This window comes from Phoca vitulina, unplaced genomic scaffold, assembly GCF_004348235.1.
Source record: "Phoca vitulina isolate PV1807 unplaced genomic scaffold, GSC_HSeal_1.0 scaffold7, whole genome shotgun sequence".
NCBI lineage: Eukaryota > Metazoa > Chordata > Mammalia > Carnivora > Phocidae > Phoca > Phoca vitulina.
The window spans coordinates 15449698-15476996 of record NW_022589710.1 but is presented as its reverse complement, the minus strand read 5'-3'; the positions used below and the strand labels follow the sequence as shown (position 1 = coordinate 15476996).

The 27299-nt window shown below is 36.4% G+C and overlaps 2 protein-coding genes across 3 annotated transcripts in view; one reads left to right on the top strand and one right to left on the bottom strand.

The window, feature by feature from the left end:
* Nucleotides 1–27299, bottom strand: part of LOC116632639 — a 1010297-nt gene that overhangs the window by 534765 nt on the left and 448233 nt on the right. The window lies entirely within an intron of this gene.
* The window catches only part of LOC116632924 (60S ribosomal protein L37a-like), a 55810-nt gene continuing 30377 nt past the window's right edge, over nucleotides 1867–27299 (top strand). Inside the window, exons 1-2 of one of the 2 annotated variants that reach the window (XM_032405001.1) lie at nucleotides 1867–6038; nucleotides 11525–11607. The gene's annotated coding sequence lies outside the window, so the exon portion shown is untranslated. The remainder of the gene's footprint in view (nucleotides 6039–11524; nucleotides 11608–27299) is intronic. The other variant, XM_032405002.1, reaches the window with a different exon arrangement.

Sequence of the window (27299 nt, the reverse complement as noted above, 5' to 3'; positions counted from 1 at the left end):
TGCCACTATACATATATTTCCATTGCCCAGGGCCATGTTCATATAGCGATGAGACTTCTGGTCCTACACCTTAGGCTCACAAAGTCAGGTAAATCAGCACAGTGAGTGTGGGAACAATTGTAGACACCATTCCTACACCAGGATAGCAAGCAATAACTATAAACAAAATGACTATAAAACATAAATACATCCCACTAAATTCATCTTCCCCTTTAGCTGCAACCCAAACATACCATTACGTAATACCACCTGACTAAAGGAAAAGTGTAATGAACAGGATGTGTGATACAAGATGGTGGGTCTTAACTAACTGCAGTTAAAACAATTTTTTTTGAAAACTTATAAAATTATTCAACCACATTAATTTGTTACTAGGACCTCTACCAGGGGAAGTAAAGGGATCTGAAGCTTAAGCTTTTTATTAATTTCATAATAAATCCACCTGTAAATAGAATGGTTTTAGAAACAGGAATCAGAACTTTTTTTATCAACTTTATGCTCATGAAAATTCTCCGGATGATAATGGACTATTATGCAATGAAATAATTCAATATGATGCCCAATTAAAGATTTGCATCAAGTCATCACATGGGTTGGGAGCAGGGCCAGGGCAAAGGAGTAGTATTGATGAGAAGAAACTCAGGTAATAGAGAAGATAAATCCAGCTTTGTGATTCTAATCATCACAGAGTTATGATGCTTCAGACCTTGTCATTTGTTCAGAGTTAACCCTAAAGAAGGCTCTCTTACCTCTTCACACTATAAATTGGGGAGAGGCAACAATTCCTAAATTTATGTACACTTGTGACCCTCAAAGCATTTATCAGCTCACTGCACCATGAACTGTGACAGTGTGTGTGTGTTCTAGGTCTTAAGACTTTTAAAAATCCATTCTAACAGCCCTTTCTTGGACCATGATTTCTAATATTATAAAGGACTTCTGGCATTAAATTCTTTTAAATGTGTCTGTGAAATATGTATAATTTATAGTTTTCTCTTTTTCTCCAGTCTAATGAAGTGTGCAAGTAGGCTGGGAATCATTTCTATTTTAAATACTGTAACTGTAAATTGTCTTCAGCTAAATCACCCAATAAATGAATATCTTAAGCTTATAATAATACATTTTCCTGAATAAAATTTCTGAGCAGGAAATAATAAAATATTACAAAATCTAATTAATACATATGAGCTTAAAGCATTTTATATCAAAAGAAGCAGACATCTTATTTTATTTCAGGAATAAGACATCAGAGAGCTCACCATTAACTTCAGCTCCAACAACTTGGTCATTTAAGGCAGTTACTGAGTTAAGAAACAGCCCAATGTACCAGATCCATTATCATAACAACAATCTTATTTTATAGAGTTTTCTATTAGTTATACACAGTGAAAATCTCCTACTATCTCACACTGGCTTTTTTTTTAGGCATTCTTATGGACACAATCATTTCTCAGTCCACTTGGTTTGATTCTGGTCAGGAGACAGTAACAAGTAGCTCTTTATTCCCAGAAACATCCCCATTCTTAATCCAAATAAAGAGTTCATTTTCCCAACTATTTAGAGCAAAATTATTGGAGATACAGAAGCTTGTGGTTTCAGCTTCTGGTTGTGTAACTTTAGAAAAAAAACATTTTATCAATTTGTACTTCAATCACTATAGCTTTTAAAGATTTTATTTATTTATTTGACAGAGAGAGATATAGGGAGAGAGGGAACACAAGCACGGGGAGTGGGAGAGGGAGAAGCAGGCTTCCCCCTGAGCAGGGAGCTCGAAGCAGGGCTCGATCCCAGGACCCTGGGATCATGACCTGAGCTGAAGGCAGACGCTTAACAACTGAGCCACCCAGGTGTCCCTCAATCACTATAGCTTTTAAAAATGAAAATGTGAGTGACAGAAGAAATAAAAAAAAAAAATCTCAGGTTATACTCAGGTCCAAAGCTGAATTTTGGAAAATCAGAAAATGTCCTAAGTGCAAATAATCTATATTTACACTATACTTACACACTCCCTTACAGACTACATGGTTTCCTCTCTGGAGAGTCTATACCTACTTGATTGCTATTTCTCTTCCTTGCTTCTGGCCCCTTCTACTAATACTAATTTTACTATAAGTTAGTAAATTCCCTCATAATTTTGTAATTACCCATTTGTACTTCCAGACTTATCTTCCTTTACTTTCTTTGTTGAATATTAAGGATAATTTAGGGAATAAATGCCTATTACATGCCCCTACTTAAACTCCTTCCATTGTTTTAATGTATTCATAATGTCTTGTTAATATGTATATCCACAAGATATTCTCCATCTAGGAATGGATTTTATACCTCATTCTGTGCTAAGGTAGTTTATCTATTCTTTCCCATTATCTGAGACCCAGAATCATTATCTTGATATATATCAGTGGTTACTGTAAAAATCTGCATTTAACAGCACACAGAGTATGAAAAAAGTGTAAACCCCCATTCCAACCTTTACCCTCTGCCTTAGACAGTTGAAAAAATTTAAAAGAAGAAAAAAAGGATGACTATGAATTCTCAAATCAATGGTCTAAGGCAGCCAATAAAATCTGTACAAATGCAACAGAAATTTGTCACAGAACTGTTGAAGAGAAATCACAAATAAATGTGTTCTTGCCTTTGTCATAAGCCAGTTTTACAGGCTTTCAACATCTTATCTGGCATCACTTTTCTGTTCTCAATGAAGTGCTGACATTCTGGTATTTCCCCCAACTTCCCCCCACCCATTCCACTAAATCTATGTGAAGCTTCCATTGAATCTTTCCATCCAGTGGGACGGTATGAACTAAAATGTTTTATGAGATCTTTAGAAAGGAAAACATGCTACTCCTAAGAAAGTTGACCAATTCAGGAGCTACGTTACATTTTCATTTGAGAAAAGTGCAGTAAAACTGCTCTTGCCTTGGGGACAAGAGTAATCTCTTCCATTTCTTTGATGTCCTCACAGAATCTAATACTGTGCCAGCATGCAGTGTTCACTCAAAAATACAAATGGCATAAATCTGAAGTATGTGGTATTTCACTATCGCTATGACCTCTAATGCCTTCTGTGTTGTGGTGGCCAGAGGCCATCCCTGTCACAGAGGAGAAACATCAGTTAAAAAATGAAGTAATTATTTACATTTTAATGTGTATTCCTGACATGAAATTTAAGAGAAATCATAAATGGATTCAGAAGTTTTAACAGATTAAAAAAAATAACATCTCATCCTTTTCCACATAGACATACACACACCTGCACAACACAGGCTAATAAGCTCACATACATGGACAGCTCTAGCAGGAAGTAAAGCAAATCATGTCCCACTGAAGGATATACCCACTAATTTCTATTTGAAGGGACTTTTGAATAAAAGGTAGATGTCTGGTATGAGTCCATTTTGTCCTTAAGGACTCTGTGATGTATTTTATAGTGTTGTTGAATATTAATTAATATTATATATGTAATTAATTAATAATATTAACGTATTAGGGTCTCAGTCACAAAGGAAGGAAATTAATATAATAGCATATGGGAAACTTTGAGTCCGAGCATCTTGAAAGTCAAGAATTTGGTTATTCTCAAGAGTTTGGCATTAAAAGACAATCCCCTCACCCCCGCCATGGAAAACAGTTTTTTACTGGCTTTTCACAGTTTGGTTGAAATTTGTCACCAACCAGTCTTACTACACAACAATTTTCCACACACACACTCTTTCACACTCCTGCTATTACCTTTTTATCTGCCCAGCTTATCAATGTAAAGAAATTTCCTAATTCAAATATAACAATTGTAATCTCTGTCATTTCCTCATGGTACCTCCCATTGTTCCAGTTTAATTTTCATACTGAAAATGTGTTGAACACTCAAAACTGCATCATTGATAAACCCTATTACATCTGCAGCATCCTATACTGCAGTTTTGGCAAGATCTGGTTTCCTAAGGCCACTCTGGTGAAAGGCAGATTTTGCCCTTAGCTCATTCAACACTCAGGCAATGCCCTTGCCTTTGTCTCGTAATTCTAGCACATAAAATGCAATTATAGATAAAATCCTCTTGAGACTAGTTTTTCATTGTCTCTTCAAAGTACATTTTCTTCATGCATTAAATCATATCCCAGGACATCCCACAACACCAGCGGCAGCCTGAATTCTTGCTCCCTCTGTGTCTAAGAGGCCGATTTATATTCTCACTCTAATGCCTCTAAGTTCTAGTCAATTCTCCTGATATATTTGTAGTTGAGATCACAATTTTTTAAAGCAGGGTTCTTGACATGTTAATAGGTAATCAATAAACATAATTTACTTAAAGTAAAACTTTGAATGAAATAGATTATTTGGAAACTAAATTGTAGATTATTTTTGACTCATAAACTTTCAACATTTAAAAAAGGTATTTTCCCCTCTCTATATGTATTGCTGCCATCAATTCTATGGCTTTTGGCTACAATGTTATGTTGATTTTCACCTAATCTCTATAATAACTATTTTATCTTTCTTGTTATAAGCCCTCTGGCCTGGGATTATTATGAGCTTTACTCAATATACCCAGATGATACTTTACTTTGTCTTTAGTACCTTTGTTTTTCTCTCAGGAAAATATTTTCACAGAAACAAGTGGATCAAAAATTGTAATTTATCTTATACATTAAAATTGTCCTTAAGTCTTCTGCAGGTAAAAGAATTATGTTAGAAATTTCAAAAAATCTGGTTAGCTTTAGTTTCTAGATGTTACCACATTTTTAAAAGCTCTTAAGTCTTTCTTCATTTCTCTTCCATCCTCCCTTTCTCTCTCCCTCCTTTCCTTACTTCCTTCTTTCTGCCAATAAATGTTCATGGAACACATATTTTGTACCAATAACACAGTAGGTGGTGATAAAGCTAGAACTAACCAGCACACTCATTGGTCTTATGAACTATTGGGATGTGTTGACATATTTTTAAGTGTTGGGGTCTAATTTTGGAATGTTTTCAATTATCCTTTATAAACCCATTACATTGTTAAGCTAAAGCCAGCTGTATGATAATAGATCAGATCATGTTGGAATCCTACTTCTTATTTGCCCCTGATATTTCAGATCTACATCACTTAAAAGGAAAACAACACAGGCTTTTCCCTTCTGATATTTAAAGGTAGATATCTGAGTAATTATAATGACAGTAAATCTGGATAAATAAGTTAAGAATGCCCAAAGGTACTATAATTGTTGTCTCAATCTTTCCTATAAAGAAATTCATCTGGGCCCTAAAGGCTTATGAGACTCAGGTTTACCACATACAGCGGTCACAAAGGTGAGTGGGACGTGCCAAGCTATTCTCTCTACCTGCAGAAGGAGGCATATTTTCTTTCACACAAAAATTATATCTAATGACTCAGCCTTGTTCCTAGGAGCCTGTATCTTCCAAGAGGGGGAGTCCTTTTACTTATTTGCTCACTGGCTAATGGTGCCCATGATTATATCACTGAAGGTTTATCTTCCTTCCTCCAAGCTGCAAATCATTCTTAAATGGCATCTTCTGGCTTTCTTTACAATAGTGGAAATGTAATGACTATTTGTTTCCCATCTCTCTGCAAAGCCTGGAAACCTGAATGAAGGCAGAAGCTCAAAATATTGTGGATTGTTGGCAGCCCAAGCAGCCAGCTGTCGACTGGCGTTCCACAGGACTAGCCAGGGATGTCAGGGGCTGACTCTGGCATCTGTGTTACGAGTGATATCTTGGGATAAAAATCCTACCCCCTCTAGTTTCTTGGCAGCTTAAGAATCTCAGACTGAGATGAAAACATGGCTCTCAATGCCTCAATGGGTTGCTGGAATATTTTGGACCTACTTGAGCCAGTATGAGATTTGTGCACATCTCTGATTTTCAATCCAGCTTTGAATTGATACTCAATACCCAAGAAGCAGAGACTTAAAATGAAAAACATTTTTAATTGGTTCACAAGTCCCAAGTTCCATTACCTCTGAAGAAAGAATATTTATAGAGGTTTTTCTGATCTTTCATCTGCCTACAATTGCTTTTCCTAATCAAAAGTAGCAAGGTAAGAGTCTTTCTCTTTTACTAAATATTTGAAATATAGTACTAATCTTTGGAGGCAAGCAGAAGGAAATTATCCTTGTAACTAATAATGGCTGTTTAAATTTCAAAGACTATACAAAAAGACGTGTCCTTATTCTGTTTACAGCATTTTAATCCTTTTCCGTAGCAGCTTGGATATTGTATTACAGTTGTTTTTTTGTTTGTTTGTTTTTTGAAAGCAGAGATGCAGACTCAGGATGCTCAGTTTAGAAGACGAGGAAAACAGTGACTGCTATTAGGACAGGTCTGGAAATGGGGCAGGAGATGAATAGTTGAATTAAGTCACCATATGCCCAGTGAATTAAGTAAAGTCCTAGAACATTAGAAAATGCTTATCTGGTTTAAATAGGAAATGCTTTGCCTAAAAATACAAAGAAATGAAAATCAAAATTAAATCATACATTGCTGACTAGTTACAGACAGCCAAAATGTTTTACAACTTTGGCACAAAAATGTTATATCAGGAAAAGCAATGAATTTCATAATTACTTTTGAAAATTCCTTCTTACATCAAGGCCTTACAGAAAACCTCACACAGTCATTTTATATATGACATATACATATATGTGTAAGTATATATTTATATATATGTACATGATTACTAGTTAAATACAAATATACTTCATTGCTAAAGTATAAACTCCTCAAAAGAAATAGACAATATGTTTGGAAAAACCATGGTAAAAGGAAGAATACCTTCTGCAATATTCTGCATTTATAGTTGAAATTGTATATCTTAACAAAAACATAGTTAAAAGGATGATTTTTTTGGCTTGGAAAACTCTGTAAGATCTTAAATGTCAATCTTATGAGGAAAACAACATTTAAAGATTTAAAAATATTTGTTACTTCATTCTGTGGGAATAATTACATAGCCATATGGTGATGGCTTAAGAAATTACATCTTGTCTATAAAGTCTGAGATTCTATTTTTATTCTCAGTTTGTTTGGTTTCAATTATTACATGATATAAATTTTTAAATAACAATTTATTAAGCCCTTAGTATGCTAGGCATGATGCTAAGGAATTTATAATATTGTCTTATTTCACCCTACAACAATCCTGTCAGATACTATGGTTATCCTTACTGGATAGATGGTACAATAATCTTTAAAAAATTATGTAACAAGCTCAGAGCCATTCAGCAAATTTTTTCACATCATATTAACTCCTAATCCCATGCTATTAAAAATTACTGTGCATATCATAATTTCCATTCATTCTCAAAATTTTCTGTTAAAAAGTAAACAAATATCACTGAAGTTTTGTTCACACAAAAGACAGCCAGATCCACTGCAAGACCTACTCTTATGACCAATAACCACCTGTGAAAGAGAATTGCAGTAAGTTATCATGCCTTGTTCATTTATTTAGGAATAAGATATACAGGACTTACAAAGGTTACTCCATAGACAGAGAATGAGAGAGAACATCCTAGTAATACATTTGTCTCATGATCCATACTGTTAACTGGGTAGCCACAGTGGCCAGAGGAAGGAAAGGAAGATAGAAATGGAGGGATCCATTCTGAGATCACATCCTTTCAACTGGGTAATATAGTCAACTCAATTCCTCTCTCCTAGATCATGCTCCACACAAAGGTGATCCAAGGCAAAACAAATTCACTCTGACCAGCTATTCTTTATTTACAATAGAATTGATAGAGGAAAAATTCATAACCCCAGTAAACATTGGCTTAAGTAGCAGCCAAGAAAAGGTTAAATAATCTAAAATACTAACATAAAAATATCAAATAATAAAGTTTTATGTTTTACTTTTCTATGACCCTCATCTCAAATAAATCTTTATATTTATATGAGACTTATAATCATATACTATTAATATTGACTATAATTTTAGAACTAGTGCTGAAACAGCCTTAGTCAGTCAAGTTGGATGCTCAAAAATTTATTAGCCATTCTTGAATATAAATACTGTTCATATCTAGAGGTGAGCTAGAGGTGTTTACAGTTTGGAATAAAGCCCTAACCTTTGGAGGCAGACAGGAAGTTATTCTTTTCTTTAGCAATTTTATTTATATTCTACATTTACATGATTCACTTTTTATACATTGTCATCTCTCCCAGATTAAAGATTATACTGTATTTGACAGTTTTCGTTAATCTCCCTCAAATTTCATCAGGACAGCAGAATTCTAGTGAAGATATATATTCAATTGCCTTTGCTGAGAATCTAAGAAAATGCCATTTCATTTTTGGACATAAAATAGGGAAAAGTTACTTTCAGAGTCATAAAATTTCCTGACCTAGATATTAAACCTTCTCAAATACATAGGATAAGAAACAAAGTTTTTCTCTAGGGCTATTTATATTAGATGGTAAGATTTTATTGGAACAGGCAAGTTTTGACGATTTTTAAGACATACTCCAGAAAAGACTTCCTACTCTCTCTATACAGAATAGAATTCCAGGAGTTTCTGGGTGGTGCAGTCGGTTGAGCATCCAACTCTTGGTTTCGGCTCAGGTCATGATCTGAGGGTCATGATCTCAGGGGTCGTGAGATCCAGCGCCGCATCAAGCCCCGCATTGGGCTCCAAGCTCAACGCAGAGTCTGCTTGAGATTCTCTCTTCCTCTATGCCTCCCTCTCATGCGTGCACTCTCTCTCTCTAAATAAATCTTTTAAAAAAAATAGAATTCCAAAGAAATGTATACCATTTAATCAAATAATTAGGTTTGCGTGTCCATTTTAAAAATGGTTCACCCAGGTTTCCAATTGGATTATTATTGCCATCCTCACCACAATTGAATTTAAACACACAATTGAATTTAAACACACTGGAGTGGAATATTTAAAATTAGAGTTAAATGATTAGCAAAAAAAAAAGTCATAGATGATTCAGTTATTTTTCGAATAATGGAAGAGTGACTTTCCTTATATTCACTATTGAATAAGAAGAAAATTCTGCAAAACTGCCCCTAAAAATGAAGTACTTTAAATGCTGAGCTCTAATCACCCATTTCTCCAGTCTTAAAATATTGCAGAGCTGACTTCCCAGATGCCAGTTGGCAGCCCAATTTAAAGAAGAAGCCGTCTAGAGAACTGTGCAAAAGAGCTTATATTCTCTCCATGTTGCATGTCATGAAGTCTGCTGCCATCTCATGAGCAATCACAAAGGACACAATGCAATGAAATAGTTAATTAGGAACCTACACAAAACTGCTTTGGCATTGTGGTGCTAACTTCCCTTTTAACCCTATTTGTTATAATTTTGTAATATGCGTTTGTGCAGACTGCCTCAAAAATTCATCTGAGGATTTTCTGAATACATTCATATTCTTCAATTAGATGAACAACTGAAAAAGTTATTCCTCTAAAGAATGGGTTTGACAGAAAATTTTACTTGTTGGTCTTTCATCAAAAACACCACTGCATTTTCAAAGCAATTGTTTGAAGCAATCAGTTAAATACCTAGGTTTTATAGAGGCTTCTCATTTTTTGGTTGCTCAAGGGAAGTCTGGCTACAGTATCCTACTGCTCTGAAATGAACAGAAGCAAGGGAATATAAAGGTAATTTAACTTTAAATAAACCTACTGTTCAGCAATGCTCAGCGGACATAAATGAATACATTTTTTAGAAGCTGTGAATACTTTATCACAGCTATTGTTCTTTTTAATGTATTTCAGAGGCATTGCAGGTACTATAACTCCAAATGATTTCCACTTCAAGTTCTCACCAGATATAGTTTGCACTTAAACTGAAAACTCAAGAAAAGGTCAAGATGAGCACAATGAGCTCTACACTAAAACACAGCACAGTAAAGGCCGGCCGGAGATGCGATGCGAGTTGAAAAGCATGCAAACTGTGCATACATGCTAAAAGGATGTAGGATTAACTACCTGAACAAAAAAGTTTAAGTATTCAGGGCTAATTATCAGGCTGATTTGATAACTGTGTCTCTTCTTTCGGGCTCTCTGGATGCCCAACTGTCAGACCTCTAATTCCACATCAGCTTATCCAACAAAGGAAAAAGGGGAGATTTCTCAACATTGCCGCAGCTGTATCTGAGAGCACATCCATACTTTCAGCTTGGTGCTAAGGGTCAAAATTCTGTTTTTGAGGCATCTTAGGATTCAAGCCAAAATTACTCAGGAAGCACTATTTGTTCATGCTGAGGAACAGTACAGCATGGTGGTTAGGGGTGAGAGGACTTACTTGTTTTGAATCCTCGCTCTACCACTTAATCATTATACGACTTTAAGTAAGATGCTTAACTTTAACTCTCTATGCTTCAGGTCATCATCATAAAAATGGGGGCAATAATAAAACCTCCTACTTAAGGCCTATAAGAGGATTAAATAAGAATTCCATATAGGTATTACTGAATACTCAATTAGGTCATGGCAGAGAGAAAAGCCCTTAAAACCAGTTACTTTTATATATAACCTTGTTTGGTTACTATATAGGAGTGCTGTGCTGGAAGCTGGGGATACAGTAATGTACGATACAGACCTACACCCAAACATAGCCCAGTTGAGGAAACAGAAACAAATAATTAAAATCAAATAGAGTATTTGTGATAAAAATAAGCTGAGTTTTACAAAGGTCTTTTATATTATAGGGGGTGAAAGGAAAGAATTCCAGGAGGAGATGCTATCTGGGCTTATTTTTAAAACATAATTTCTGAAAAGTTTCAAGTGATTTTTATCTAATTGGATCTTGTATTGCTACTGGAAGACCCAGTCCTATTTTCCAACCTCTTTTTTGTCCTCTAATTTTTCCCTCATCTAAATTAGCAAATAGCTGAAAGGATATATGACAGAAATACAAATAGGGTGCCTGGGTGGCTCAGTTGGTTAAGCGACTGCCTTCGGCTCAGGTCATGATCCTGGAGTCCCTGGATCGAGTCCCGCATCGGGCTCCCTGCTCGGCAGGGAGTCTGCTTCTCCCTCTGACCCTCCCCCCTCTCATGTGCTCTCTCTCATTCTCTCTCTCTCAAATAAATAAATAAAATCTTTAAAAAAAAAAAAAAAAAAAGAAATACAAATAAAGATAGTAGACAGAAAATTGGTCTAGGATAATAGCTTGCATCCCCCCTTGATATAATCTCCATGATGTCTTGGTGATGGCTTTCCTAGGCTTAAAACAATTAGATATAGTAAGTTATAGAATTCTATAAAAAGTGACCTAATATAACTTTTTAATAAAGCTAAAGGGAAAAAAAATTCCTTTGGAAAAGACCTGAAATTTCTATTATATGCCAAAAACTCTGAAAGACACAGAGGCTTTGAAGCAAAGACCCAGGAAAAATAATCATCTTAAGTACAGGAGAAAAAAAGTGGAAAACACAGACTCCCTGATTCCAAGGGTCCCAAGAAGTCCAACCCTTTCTGTATACTTACTTGAAGTTCTTAAAGTCCCTAAGCCAAAAAATTGCCAGTCACAAAAACTAAGGAAGTGATCTTAATTGTCATGTTTTGTGTTAAGATTAGCATGGACAAATTAACTACATCAGGAAAGGACAGCAGAGGACAAATGAAAATTACGTAACACTTGCCCTTCATACTGGAGTAAGTACTCTCCCTTTAAAATTTCTTGGGGTTAATGCTTAGGAAGGGATTGATTAAATCACTGGAGTAAAAGTAGTATAGATGGTAACTATGTCTTGCTTTATCTTGGCCTTCTGGTTCAGCACAAAACTCAGTCTTTGAACAGTTAGAAAGTTTGACCTGCTGTGTCAAATCATTTACATGATCTCTTGGATAGAGATTTGCCACAGCTCAGTCAATACCTGAAAATGATAACACTACAATTTTTAAGGCTAAATCTATTCTCTATATAGAACATCCATAAAGCCTGGGTTGACATTCATTTTAGTTTTACAAACAGCTCTTCTGAAATATATTTAAATAGCATTCTGCTTCAAGACAGTGACTGAGCAACTTCTGAGATTCTATGAATTATTATTCCTTGCTAGTCAAGTACATAAAGTGGTAAGGGAAGGCAAGATAAATATCAAAAGGGATTTCATAAGACTTCAAAATCCATATGGAAAAGAGATTAGAGAAATAGGTATATATATATATATATATATATATATATATATATATATATATATATGTAACACAAAAGACCTAAAAGAAAGAGCTTTGAGGAAAGCTTTTTGAGCATAAATTTTACTATTATTAAGGGTAAAAGAAGAATCATCAACATCCAGCATATTAGTTCAGTCTTTCTGCTGAAGGACTAAAACAAAATCCTACTACAGCACATATGCCCTGAAGAAACAGCTTGAATTAACTTTACTTATGTTCTCAAAAACTTAAAAAAAAAATGTATATTTTAGAGTGAAAACCAAAATATACCATGTTTCTTGAATAGGGGTTGGAGAAGGATGGACACTTTGGCACATGTAGAGTGAAGATTAAGATGAAATAGCCACATTTACAGTGCTGATGGGCACTGGCTTTGGGGTAAAAAGTATACAGTTGACAGATGGCTAATGGTGAGGATAAGCTATTTCTGCATTTGGTAAAGAAAAAAGGAGGGGGCGCTAAGGTTTGAAAAAGTGGTAAGTGTAGAGCACAATAGAAAGGCAACAATCAGCAGCAATTCCTCTTCTAATTTTAAATGTCAAGGACCATGTTTAAGAAAGAAATATGTTGCCTGAGGAGGTCCGGGCCTCAAGATGACTCTCGAGATGAATTCACCACTGTGTAGGCCTTCAGGCTCTGAAAGCAGATTTTCTCAGCACTGAAAGAGGAGTCTGTGCACAAATTAATCAAGTTACAGAAACTGATGTCTGAAAATGAGAATGCCTGAGCAAAGAACAGAAATAGGAAATTCACAAGGAGGAGATAAAAATGGCAAACCAAGAGATACCATTGTTAATTTTCTCATTTAAAAAAAATAATTAAGGGTAAAAACAAATTGTCAAGTATGTCAGGAAATGAGCATTCCCACCTACTGCTTTTGGAAACATGAAGTGAAACAAATATTCGAAAGGACTATTTAACAAAATGCACCAAAATCCTTATATATCTCTTGGCCTAAATCTAAGAAATTACAGTTAAAAATAGCTGCAAAGTACATAGAGCTATGTATACAGAAGTGTTCTTCAACACATTGTTGGAAAAAAGAAAAAGAAATGGACACAACCCAAACTTGAAAACACTGGTTTAAGAACAATCTCAGAAGTAGAACTGGAAGAACTATAATGTTTTCTTAAGAAGCTCAATTTATTTTAACTACTCTTTTTGGAAAGAAACTTACTTTGTGAACAAAAGGCAGATGGTCTGCCATGGAAACAGAGAAGGGAGATCTATTACTCAAGAATCTTGGCTAAAGAAGGCAAAGTTGAACATTATGGCTGTGTCTAAATATCTGCTGAGGGAAGACAGTCTCAGAAAAGCTTATCTCAGAGACACTAAATATAATCTTACGCTTTTTGTTCTGATTGCATGTCTACCAAATTCCTGATAATATACTTGCCTTGTTTTTTCCATAGAGATTATATGATTACCCCTCTCCTGAGAATTATGATCTACTTGTTATTTGGATTTATCCTTAAATTTAATTAAATAACATGCCTTTTTTTAGCCATCTTTGCTTTGACTTTAAATACTTAAACTTTTCATTTTATTTTATTATGTTACGTTAGTCACCATACAATAGATCATTAGTTTTTGATGTAGAGATCCATGATTCATTGTTTTCTTATAATACCCAGTGCTCCATGCAGCACGTGCCCTCCTTAATATCCATCAACGGGCTAACCCATCCCCCCACCACCTCCCCTCTAAAACCCTCAGTTTGTTTCTCAGAGTCCATAGTCTCTCCTGGTTCGTCTCTCCCTCCGATTTCCCCCCCTTTATTTTTCCCTTCCTTCTCCTAATGTCCTCCATGCTATTCCTTATGTTCCCCAAATAAGTGAAACCATATGATAATTGACTTTCTCTGCTTGACTTATTTCACGTAGCATAATCTCCTCCAGTCCCATCCATGTTGATGTAAAAGTTGGGTATTCATCCTGATGGCTGAGTAATATTCCATTGTATACATGGACCACATCTTCTTTATCCATTCATCTGTTGAAGGGCATCTCGGCTCTTTCCACAGTTTGGCTATTGTGGACATTGCTGCTATGAACACTGGGGTGCATATGGCCCTTCTTTACACTACATCTGTGTCTTTGGGGTAAATACCTAGGAGTGCAATTGCTGGGTCATAGGGTGGCTCTATTTTTAATTTTCTGCGGCACCTCCACACTTTTTTCCAAAGTGCTGTACCAACTTGCATTCCCACCAACAGTGTAAGAAGGTTCCCCTTTCTCCACAACCTCTCCAACATTTGTTGTTTCTTTCCCTGTCCATTTTTGCCATTCTAACTGGTATAAGGTGGTATCTCAATGCGGTTTTGATTTGAATTTCCCTAATGGCTAATGATGATGAACATTTTTTCATGTGTCTGTTAGTCATTTGTATGTCTTCTTTGGAGAAGTGTCTGTTCATGTCTTTTGTCCATTTTTCGACTTGATTATTTGTTTTTTGGGCGTTGAGTTTGAGAAGTTCTTTATAGATCTTGGATACCAGCCCTTTATCTGTAGTGTCATTTGCAAATATCTTCTCCCATTCTGTGGGTTGCCACTTTGTTTTGATGACTGTTTCCTTTACTGTGCAGAAGCTTTTTATCTTGATGAAGTCCCAAAAGTTCATTTTTGCTTTTGTTTCACTAGTCTTTGGAGATGTATCTTGAAAGAAGTGCTGTGGCCGATGTCATAGAGGTTACTGCCTATGTTCTCCTCTAGGATTTTGATGGATTCTTGTCTCACATTGAGGTCTTTCATCCATTTTGAGTTTATTTTTGTGTGTGGTATAAGGAAATGGTCCAGTTTCATTCTTCTGTATATAGCTGTCTAATTTTCCCAACACCATTTGTTGAAGAGACTGTCTTTTTTCCATTGGACATTCTTTCCTGCTTTGTCCAAGATTAGCTGAACATAGACTTGAGGGTCCATATGTGGGCTCTCTATTGTGTTCCATTGGTCTCTGTGTCTGTTTTTGTGCCAGTACCATGCTTTTTGGGTGATCACAGTTTTGTAATATAGTTTGAAATCGGGCGACATGATGCCGCCAGCTTTGTTTTTCTTTTTCAACATTTCCTTGGCGATTTGGGGTCTTTTCTGATTCCATACAAATTTTAGGATTGTTTGTTCCAGCACTTTGAAAAATGTCATTGGAATTTTGATTGGGATGGCATTGAAGGTATAGATTGCTCTGGGTAGCATAGGCATTTTAACAATATTTATTTTTCCGATCCATGAGCATGGAATGTTTTTCCATCTTTTTGTGTCTTCTTCAATTTGTTTCATGAGTGTTCTGTAGTTCCTAGAGTATAGATCCTTTACCTCTTTGGTTAGGTTTATTCCAAGGTATCTTATGGTTTTTGGTGCTATTGTAAATGGAATCGTTTCTCTAATTTCTCTTTCTACAGTTGCGTTGTTAGTGTATAAGAAAGCAACTGATTTCTGTGCATTGATTTCGTATCCTGCCACATTACTGAATTGCTGTATGAGTTCTAGCAATTTGAGGGTGGAGTCTTTTGGGTTTTCCACATAAAGTATCATGTCATCTGTGAAAAGATAGAGTTTGACTTCTTCTTTGCCAATTTGAATACCTTTTTTGTTGTTGTCTGATTGCTGTTGCTAGGACTTCTAGTACTATGTTGAACGATAGTGGCGAGAGTGGGCATCCTTGATGTGTTCCTGATCTTAAGGGAAAGGCTCTCAGCTTTTCCCCATTGAGGATGATATTCACTGTGGGTTTTTCAGAGATGGATTTTATGAACTTGAGGAATGTTCCCTCTATCCCTATACTCTGAAGAGTTTTAATCAGGAAAGGATGCTGTATTTTGTCAAATGCTTTTTCTGCATCAATTGAGAAGACAATATGGTTCTTCTCTCTCCTCTTATTAATGTGTTCTGTCGCATTGATTGATTTGCAAATGTTGAACCACCCCTTGCATCCGGGGGATAAACCCCAGTTGGTCATGGTGGATGATCCTTTTAATGTATTGTTGAACCTATTAGCTAGGATTTTGTTGAGGATTTTGGAATCCATATTCATCAGGGATATTGGTCTGAAATTCTCCTTTTTGATGGGGTCTTTGCCTGGTTTGGGGATTAAGGTAATGCTGGCTTCATAGAATGAGTCTGGAAGCTTTCCTTCTGTTTCTATTTTTTGAAACAGCTTCAGTAGAATAGGTATTATTTCTTCTTTGAATGTTCGGTAGAATTCCCCAGGGGATCCATCAGGCCCTGGACTCATTTTTTGGGAGGCTTTTGATCACTGCTTCAATCTCGTTACTGGTTATTGGCCTGTTCAGGTTGTCAATTTCTTCCTGTTTTAGTCTTGGGAGTTTATAGGTTTCCAGGAAGGCATCCATTTCATCCAGGTTGCTCAGCTTATTGGCATATAGTTATTGATAATAATTTCTAATAATTGTTTCTATTTCCTTGGTGTTAGTCGTGATCTCTCCCCTTTCATTCATAATTTTATTAATTTGGGTCCTTTCTCTTTTCTTTTGGATAAGTCTGGCCAGTGGTTTATCAATCTCATTAATTCAAAGAACCAGCTTCTAGTTTTGTTGATCTGATCTACTGTGTTTCTGGTTTCTAATTCATTGATCTCTGCTCTAATCTTAATTATTTTTCTTCTAATGCGTGGCTTAGGCATTGTTTGTTGCTTTTTCTCTAGTTCTTTAAGGTGTAGAGTTAGTTGGTGAATTCGGGATTTTTCTATTTTTTTGAGTGAGGCTTGGATGGCTATGTATTTCCCCCTTAGGACCGCCTTTGCCATATCCCATAGGTTTTGGACTGATGTGCTTTCATTTTCATTGGTTTCTATGAATTGTTTAAGTTCTTCTTTGATTTCCTGGTTGACCCAAACGTTCTTGAGCAGAGTGGTCTTTAGCTTCCAAGTGTTTGAATTTCTTCCAAACTTTTTCTTCTGATTGAGTTCCAGTTTTAAAGCCTTATGGTCTGAGAATATGCAGGGAATAATCTCAATCTTTTGGTATTGGTTAAAACCTGATTTGTGAGCCAGTATGTGGTCTATTCTGGAGAAAGTTCCATGTGCACTTGAGAAGAATGAGTATTCTGTTGTTTTAGGGTGGAATGTTCTGTATATATTTATGAGGTCCATCTGGTCCAGTGAGTCATTCAAAGCTCTTGTTTCTTTGTTCATTTTCTGCTTAGATGATGTGTCTATTGCTGAGAGTGGAGTATTGAGGTCTCCTACAATTAACGTATTGTTATCAATATGACCCTTTATTTTGGTTAACAGTTGGCTTATGTAGATGGCTGCTCCCATATTGGGGGTGTAGACATTTACAATTGTTAGATCTTCTTGTTGGATAGACCCTTTAAGAATGATACAGTGTCTTTCTGTGTCTCTAACTACAGTCTTTAGTTTAAAATCTAATTTGTCTGATATAAGAACTGCTAGCCCAGCTTTCTTTTGAAGTCCGTTGGCATAGAAGATGGATCTCCATCCCTTCACTTTCAGTCTGGATATATCTTTAGGTTCAAAATGAGTCTCTTGTAGACAGCATATGGATGGGTCCTGTCTTTTTATCCAATCTGCAACCCTGTGCCATTTTATGGGAGCATTTAGGCCATTCACATTGAGAGTGATTATTGAAAGATATGAATTTATTGTCATCATGTTGCCTGTGAAGACCTTGTTTTTATAGATTGTCCCTGTAAATTTCTTTTCCATACCACTCTTGGGGGTCTTTCTCCTTTTATAGAACATCCCTTAATAGTTCTTGCAGGGCCAGCTTAGTGATCACATATTCTTTCAGTTTCTGCTGGTTTTGGAAGCTCTGCATCTCTCCATCCATTCTAAATGATAGCTTTGCTGGATAAAGTATTCTCGGCTGCATGTTCTCATTTAGTACCCTGAATATGTCTTGCCAGGCCTTTCTGGCTTGCCAGGTCTCTGTGGATAGGTCTGACGTTATTCTGATGTTCCTCCCTCTGTATGTAAGGAATCTCTTCCCCCTAACTGCCCTTAAGATGGTTTCCTTGGTTCTAAGATTTGTGAGTTTTACTATTACATGCCGGGGTGTTGGCCTGTTTTCCTTGATCTTGGGAGGGGTCCTCTCTGCCTCTAGGACACGAATGTTTGTTTCATTCCCCAGATTAGGGAAGTTCTCAGCTATGATTTGCTCAAATATATCTTCTAGTCCTCTGTCTCTCTCCACCCCCTCCAGGATTTCAATAATTCTGACATTGGAACGTTTCATGGTGTCACTTATTTCTCTGATTCTATTTTCATGGATTCTGAGTTGTTTTTCCCTGGCCTCCTCTTTTCCCTTTTTATCCATTAACTGGTCTTCTAGGGCACTAATTCATTCTTCTGCCTCGCTTATCCTAGCTGTTAGATTATCTAGATTAGATTGGATCTCATTGATAGCATTTTTAAGTTCTGCCATTTCAGCTTTCATTTCTGCCCTTAGAGACTCTATGTTGCCATTAACTAATTTCTCCGTTCTAGCTATTGTCTTCACAATTGCTACCCTGAATTCCATCTCCGACATCTTGGTTATATCTGCATCCATTTGTAAATCTGTGGCATAAGTCATAATCTCTGAGTCTTTCCTATTTTGGGGGTTCCTCCTCCTAGTCATTCTGTTGATGGGTGGTTGAGGTTATGTATAGAGTCCAAATTATTGACCAGAACCCAAGCAAGATGTATTTGTTTTCTAGGGACCTTATGGTTGCTGGCCTCTTGTTTTCCCAGCCTGTCTTCTTGGGGAGGGGCCTGCCGTGCTGTTACTCAGGCAACCCTGTTTGGGCAGAGTTGCCCTGCCCCCTGTGGCAGGGGATGGGCTCAGTGAAAACCGGCTTTTTGGGGCTTTTGTTCTCTGGCGGCTTTCTGCATCTCTTCCAAGAGTCAGGGCAGAAGAGACCATTTCCAACCCCCTGCCTCAAAGCAGAGAGATCACAGTCTGTTCTTTAGTGAGCTCTCCAGGCCACACTCTCTCTGTTTCTGTCTGTGCTGCTATAAACTGCAGCTTCCTGGGTTGTGTACCCCTCAGCAGTGCTCCCAGTCCTTGCCTCCAGGTTGGGGCTTGTCTCTGCCCTTCGTGCTTCTAATACTGCCAGCCGCCCCCAGTTCACACACATGGCCCCACCACTCCGAGTTTCAGTCCAGGGGGCTGTCCTAAAGTCTTTTCCCCGCCGCTACCAGTCTGCGAGTCTGTGCCCCGGTCCCAGTGTGGGAGGCTATCACATACAGGCGGTGTAGGATCCTCGTGGCTGGCTCCCACCCCCTTCCATTTATCCTCCAATATCTGCCTGTGGAATCACGGCTCCCCGCTTCGTACCTTGAAACCAACCGCCTGTGATATTCTGTTTGTAGAGATCCAGATCCATCTTCTTACATCTCTGGCTGATTTTGTGGGTGTTCAGAGTGGTCTGGTAGATATCCAGCTCAATTCCACAGACCAGTTGGAATAGGGTCCCCTACTACTCCGCCATCTTTTCATCTCTCATTTTTAATTTTAGAATAATTTTAGATTAACAGAAAAGTTGCTTAGTATAGAGTTCTCATATATCCCTCATCGAGTTCCCCTATTAATATCTTACACTATTTTAGTACATTTTTCACAACTAAGGAATTAATACTGATACATTAGTGTTAACTAATCTACATACTTATTCATACTCTATTTCATTAAATTTATTAAAAAGGAAATGATGTGTTTAGTCTTTTCATGTTATTGCTTTGGTCAATATGCCTAGGTATAAAGTTTTAATAGTTACTCAATATTCCTGTTCCAAACAAAAACAAAAAAACAACAAAAAAAACCCTCAAAACCTTTTCTGTATTCCTTAAAAATGTACATAAATTGATGCACAAAAGAACTCCATGTTGTGATATGTTAAAACTAGTCCAAATCTCTGCAATGAGGGATAATTCTGCTCTGCGAATCAAGAATTGATTTAAATAATTTTAATAAAATAAAATATTTATTTTAAGAAACTGGTTCACACAATAGCAAGGCCTGACAAATCTAACATCCACAGGTTGGGCTAGCAGGACTCAGGGAGGCATTGACTCTAGTCTTGAGGCAGAATTTCTTTTTCTCTGGGGAACTGAGTTTTTGTTCCTAAAGCCTTCAACTGACTGGATTAGATCTATGCACATTAATCAGGGCAATCTCTTTTACTTAAAGTCAACTGATTAGGTGTTAACTGGCACCTACAAAATATCTTCACAGCAACACCTAGACTAGTGTCTGGTTAAATCATTGGATACTAGGGCCTAGCCAAGTTAACACATAAAACTATCATGGCAGGGCACATAACCTCTGACCACATCCTACTGGGCAGAACTCAGTCAAAAGAAGGAGGGGGGAGAGAGAGAGAGAGGAAGGAAGGGAGAAAAAGAAAAAGAGAGAAAGAAAGAATCATTAAGGCTCTCAGTATTTTAATTTTCAAAAGAATGGTCATTATCCGTTAAAGCAGCTTTACTTTTGTCATGCTAAACTTTATATAGGAATTGTTAAATTTAATTACACTGAATAAATGTTTATATAGTAAGCACCCTTTTTAACAACATTCTTTGTTACTAAAGATTTTATATTTTATAATCTATACAGATCTTATCTGTATAGACTAGGGATTAGTGGTCCTTGAACAATAGTCCTTTGTTGGAGCAAATCCACTATAAAATACTTCACCACAAGTCCCTGTAACACAGCAAAATGAATATAAAAGAATGAAAATTACTAAGTGCATACTAGGACATATATACCTTGGTTTATATAACACCTACTTCAGTGCCTTTGGAGTTCTGGGCCTATGTGTCATCAAATGCCTTATATACTGGGGGACTCAACACCTAAATTTTAAAAAGAAAACATAAAGCAGAAAGAGCACATCTCCTGATCTCTACAGAAGAATAAGTCAGAACAAAGTCTCTCTTATATTTATTTCCCTTATGCTGGCATTCTCACATCTCTGGTAGTTATGAGAATTAAAATTAGTTAATATTTAAAAGCATTTTTAAATATTAATATTGCTGTATATAATTAGCTACACATTAGTTAAGACATTTTCATAAATTTATACAATAGAAATGATGTCACCCACAAATCCTATCAATAAACTAACTAAAAGAGTAAGATAAATGTCCCTGGGCCAGTATTGAGCATTCAAGCTTTTTCATAATGCAAATGATATAACTTTATTAGTTTCTCCTTTCTGTCCAAATTCTCCTTGCAAATTCTGTGTACCTCCTAATAGTTACACAAGCCTTTCAGGAATTTCAAGGAAATTATTTCCTGATATGGCAGATGCATTTATAATAGGAAGAACTAGAAATGCAAAAGTGCAAACAATGATTTTTCATTAGCTGGAAAGCTACCCTTAAGCATTTAAATATAACACAAACATATTACCAAAGCAATTACAGTGCACATAGCTACTCAAATCTGAACAGAGACCAGTTCTAAATTGCTTTATAATCAATAACATGTATCACTGGTCATAATTATGGAACATCAGAGGTAATCTAGGGTTGTATATAATTATGGTACATCCATGGCACTTTACAACAAAGCCAATAATAGCATTTTATTTTTAAATTTTTTATTTAAATTTTAGTAAGTTAACATACGGTGTAATATTAGTTTCAGGAGTAGAATTTAGTGATTCATCACTTACATATAACACCCAGTACTCATCACAAGTGCCCTCCTTAATACCCATCACTCATTTAGCCCATCCCCCCCCACCCCCCACCCCTCTAGCAACCCTCAGTTTGTTCTCTGTATTTAAGAGTCTTATGGTTTGTTTCCTTTTTTTCCTCCTCCCCTATGTTCATCTGTTTTGTTTCTTAAATTCCACATATGAGTGAAATCATATTTGTCTTTCTCTGACTGACTTATTTCACTTAGCCTTATACACTCTAGCTCTATCCATGTCACTGTGAATGGCAAGACTTCATTCTTTTTGATGGCTGAGAATTATTCCATTGTGTGTGTGTGTGTGTGTGTGTGTGTGTGTGTGTGTATCTAACACCTCTTCTTTATCCATTCCTCAGTTGATAGACACTTAGGTTCTTTCCATAGTTTGGTTATTGCTGATAACGCTGCTGTAAACATTGGGGTGCATGTGCCCTTCCAAATCAGGATTTTTGTATCCTTTGCATAAATATTTAGTAGTGCAATTGCTGAGCTGTAAGGTAGTTCTATTTTTAATTTTTGAGGAAACGCCATATTGTTTTCCAGAATGGCTGCACCAGTTTGCATTCCCACCAACAGTGTAAGAGGGTTCCCCTTTCTCTGCAATCTCGCCAACATCTGTTGTTTCCTGTGTTGTTAATTTTAGTCATTCTGACAGGTATGAGGGGGCATCTCATTGTAGTTTTGATTTGTATTTCCCTGATGATGAGTGATGTTGAGCATCTTTTCATATGTCTGTTAGTTATTTGAATGTCTGCTTTGGAAAAACGTCTCTTCATGTTTTGTGCCCATTTCTCAACTGGATTATTGGTTTTTGGGTGTTGAGTTTGATAAGTTCTTTATAGATTTTAGGTACTAACCCTTTATCAGATATGTCATTTGCAAATATCTTCTCCCATTCTGTTGTTTGCCTTTTAAAAGTTTTGTTTATTGTTTCCTTCCCTGTGCAGAAGATTTTTATCTTGATGCAGTCCCCATAGTTCATTTTTGCTTGTTTCCCTTGCCTCCAGAGGTGTGTAAAAGTGTTTCTTAAAAATTTACAATTTTAAAAATAATTCATTTATCAGACTAGCTTATTAAACAAAAACTAGTAACACTATCCTGTATAGTCAAAATCAGCAGCAAAATAAATATCTACAGACATTCTGTTGCAGGGTTGAAATTCAAATAGCTGAACAGATTAGACCATATTCTGATCTTGAATGTAGATCTAGCAAATAAGGAAAGGAAGTATTAAGTAATGAAGTATATACTTCCATGATATTGCTAAGTTACTCTGGCACTGAGTGGCTCAAATATTCAAAGAAAAATCATTGCCAAACTCTTATTCTTAGATTTTCCTCAGTTAGAAATCTCCACACTGTTTTCATAGACTCCTTGGGTGAACCACACAAAGATAATACACTTGTCAAAGAACTGACATATTAAAACAGTGGGGAAAAACAGAGACAAGACTTTTTTAATATAAAACCCAAACCAGGTTTTCCCTATGTGGGGGAGAATTGTTTGAGTTCTTGCAGAAGCTTGGTGAATTGCAGAGGTTCTTGATATATATTAGAGTCACTTAGGGAGCTTTAAAAAACATTGTAGGGGCCCCTGGGTGGCTCAGATGGTTAAGCCTCTGCCTTCGGCTCGGGTCATGATCCCAGGGTCCTGGGATCAAGCCCCACGTCCGGCTCCTGGCTCAGTGGGGAGCCTGCTTCTTTCTCTGCCTCTCCCCCTGCTCGTGCGCTCTCTCTCTCTCTCTGTATCCCTGTGTCTCGAGTGAATAAATAAAATCTTTAAAAAAAATAAAAATAAAAATAAAAATAAAAAACATTGTAAATTAATCATTCTGGGGTTACGTCAGTGCTTGATATTCATATTTTTAAAGCTCTCCTGGTTATTCTAATGAGAAGCCATGATTGAAAAGTTCTGAGGCAGTAGAAAAAGATAATGAACCTCCAGTTAAACCCTGCATCCTGAACATATATGTTTGCCCCACTCATTCTCCTTAGTCCCAGTGACCGAACAGAGGACTCCATCCTGCTCCAGACAAGGGCTTCACTCCTTGCATACACACTATCTAAGCTTTTGTTCTTCCTCTTAATTGTCCTATGTGAAAACCCTTTATTTTATTTGTTTCACTACTCAGAGTTCTCATGAATGAGCTGGGGGAGTAGTCCTGAAATTCTCAGGGCCTGAATATTTGTCCCTCATTTATTATTGTTATTTGAAAATGGACAATTTGTAGTCATTCAATGAACCTGCCATCATTGTTCAGTTTTCCTACATGTACAAATGTCATGGGACCAAATAGCACCCAATACTTGAAATTCTGGCAGGATTTTCCCAAGAACAATTCAGAACTTCAGTGGCCATACTAGAACACCTGAGTTATATAAATAGGATAACCCACTGTGTATAGTGCCTAAGAATCAAAGGACTCAAAGACTCCAAATATTCCATCGTCAGTATTTTAAAATTTTATATGAAGAGCATTTTAAGAGAAAAATTTTATTTGTGACAATATGCATGGACATAAAGAGTATTATGCAAAGTGAAATAAATCAGAGAAAGACAAATACCATATGATTTCACTTATATGTGGAATCTGAAAAACAAAACAAATAAACACAAAATCAAACTCTAAAATACAAAAAACAAACTGCTTATTTCCCAGGGGGAGGGAAGCTGGGGAATGGGCAGAATTGATGAAGGGGATTAAGAGGTACAAATCTCCAGCTACACATTAAATAAGTCACACTTACCTACTAACCCTGCATAAACATAACCCTGTCACAGACAACAAGCCCTCACAATATCTTCTAATGTAATTGGAGAGCATCACCCTAACTCCAGTGGAATTATACCTTCAAATATTGGTGAAGTTCAGATCTATACTTTTCTAACTCACATTGAAAAACAAAATTTTAATGAAGAATTGAGAATTGTCCTTGGATCATGTAGTCTGATATTCCCTGCCCTTACCAATGAATATATCTCTTCACAAGACCCAGAAAAACAAAAATCTGGTTTTACTAGAAAAAAAGAGAGAGAACAGCTTGATTACAGAATTATGTGAAACATATGGATCAAAATTTGAACATAAATGGATAACAAGAAAGATAAGAGTATAAGATCTCATAGCTGCTATATCTGAAGTCTTTTCTGTCAAAAATTTGGTCCTGTGAACAGGGAAAAATCAATTTATCCTAGACTTTAGAGACCGTGGCATATCATCTTTAGAAACTATACTAATCTCTGTCAGAGAAAACATTATAACTACCCTATGTATCTGCTTTGTTGATGGTTTTAAAACTGAAGTGGCAGATTTAATAAGGAAACAGAACATAAGATGTTCTATTTGCCTTCTGTCTGAATTACAAAAGCTGGCAAATCACACACACACGCACACACACACACACACACACACACACACAGAGAGAGAGAGAGAGAAAAAACAGGAAAACAAAAACAAAACAAAACAAAAATCTTTGAAGACACTTGGACTATAAAAATAGAAAAATTGCAGACCAAATTAATACTTCTGATTAAGAAACAAGGTCACCTCCAAGTCTAATGTAGAAAAAAAACACATTCATATCATAAGAAAAGGGACAATGGAAGAACATTAGCCTTGCCTTAACTGAGAATATCAAAAGTCAAAGGAAAAATTTGTCTAACAGAAGAACATTCTCCAAGGATAGATGATCTCTGTTCTGCCCCAAATCACCCTTATGATGAAAAGGAGACATTTCCATGCTATTTGCACAAACACTATATTCCATATCTAGTTGACCCTATGACCTTTTTGTTATTCCTTCCTTGGAATAACAAAAATTTCAGGGGTAAGAATCTCAAATACCCCTCAAGGTTCTCAACTCAACTACTCAATGTCTGGGACATTGCACTATAGTCAACATGCTTTTCTGCTTAGGGATTTCTCTCCAATGAATCTGCTAGGACAAAACCTACTGTTTTGAGGTTCCTTAATCAATTTGGATCAGAAAGCCACTTTCTGAACAAGAATTGTGTCTACAATTTGATGATAGCACAGATTTTATTACCGAAACATCCTCTATTGATACCTCAATCTCTGTATCTGTCTCCAAGAGCTTCTGGGATAAAAACAGTTCAGATGTGGGACACATAAAGGAGGCTGAACCCTTAATGACCTCAACTGATCTGGCTGCATCCTTAATGAAATTAACCCAATACCCACTAAAAAGAGAGACTACTCAAGAGCTGTGGCCCATTGTATCTGTGTATCTCGTAAAACAACTCATTAATCCCTGTATTAGCACTTATATTATCCCTGTTCTGTCCATCAAAAAGATAAATAGGTGTAGCTACTGCTTTATTCAAGTTTTAAAGGCCATTAAAAGGTTGTGCTTCTCTGCTTCCCAGTGTCCCCAGCCCCAATATCATCTTATTCTTGCTCACTGACATAGCTGTTTACTTTATGGCATTAGATCTATACCCAGCATTCTTTAGTATACACTTATACCCAAGACTTATGGTATCTATTTGCATTCACTTGAGAAAATCAACAATACACTTGAATAGTTAGGCCCTGGGGTTTACAGAAGTACCCTCTTATTCCTTACAAATACTTAATCATAAACTTACAGATATTCTATTCCCAGGAATCCACTTACACACAGTATGTTGATGATCTTCTGTTATGCTCTCTGAGAGTTTACAGAATTAATTCCTTTCACTTGAGAATAGTGATACCATAAAAGAAACACAAAGTATCTACCTATGAACTCCAATTTTGTCAGACCTAAGTACATTAACAAGGCTGTCACATCAGACAAAATGGATAGCCTCTTTCCCTTCAAAGACTGGAAGCTATTTATGATTTTACCTGGATAATTACTAAAAGGATTTCTTGGTCCCATAGGATACTACAGATATTGGATTCCACACTCTTTTGATGTGATAATCCCTGACACACATAAGCCCTTTCCTTGGGTAGACACTAGATTGTCTTTTATAACCTAAAGAACTTCCTTTAAAAGACCTCATCTTTAAACTCCCCAATTACTATAAATCTTTTTTTTTTTTTTTTTCCTATTTGTACCTGAAAGATCAGGTCAAGTTTTGGATGTTCCATACACAATGGATAGTAAAAACCTATTATTCATGATAGCCTCTCATTGACCCCAGGGAAAAAGCTTGCCCTTCTAGTCCACGTGCAGTGGCAGTGGCAGAATAGTTAACTGGGGCCTCTGTGAATTTATTTTAAAATATGTATTTTATCTCATCATTTTTCAGGTTACTCATACCTTACTCTTGACTGAAAACACTCACTATTTTTCTTCTAGATTGACCTCCTATTTAAGGAACCAAACAAGGAGGCTGCTAACTTGGCTATAAATCTAATCTGCTCAGTCCCGCTCAAATCTAACGCTCTGCCAGAAGCCAAATCTGCACAAGTTGTTGACACTCTAGTCTTTCCTTGGACCTTCTAGTCAACGGAAATAAGAGAACAAATGTGTATACAGATGGTACAGATATGCTT